Consider the following 610-nt stretch of genomic DNA (forward strand, 5'->3'; position numbering starts at 1 on the left):
TCCTATCAATATTCAATTTAATGAAAAGTTAATTTCTCATTAATTTTCCAATGGCGGAGGCGCGCCTATGCAAAGCTCTCATTGAGCATCAAGTGAAGTTTATACGACTCGCTTCAAATATGACTCGGCCCTGAAATATGATTTAGTCTTAATATTTCATCGCCACTTTCAAACATGAGCTCAGTTTGAAAGGTGACTCGTTAGTTATCGTTATGAGTGAATTATTCACGCATTGGAATTTTTAAAACAGGCTTCGTGCAATCTTTAATTAAACATTTCACTTCACTGCTCACACTCTACTGACAATGTTTCCTCGAGATACAATAATAATTTTGTGAAAGTATTGCAAGAGCCAATTCCATATCTGGCCACTGGCATAAAAACGATGATAAACAACTTAAAATCCTTTCTCATTCGGACAAAATCTGCTCAATAAATATCTCATTTTGTTACGATCATATGTCAGAATGAATTTCGCCTGGAACAAGTTACAAGAGCAAATTTTCTACATGAAGATTCTGCAGGTGTTAGAGTGGGTATACGCCCACATTCAAATAATGCAAATGAGTATTGAAACAAATACTTGCACATTCTAGTATCATTTACCTAC

Source organism: Macrobrachium nipponense, chromosome 11, assembly GCF_015104395.2.
Source record: "Macrobrachium nipponense isolate FS-2020 chromosome 11, ASM1510439v2, whole genome shotgun sequence".
Classification (NCBI taxonomy): domain Eukaryota; kingdom Metazoa; phylum Arthropoda; class Malacostraca; order Decapoda; family Palaemonidae; genus Macrobrachium; species Macrobrachium nipponense.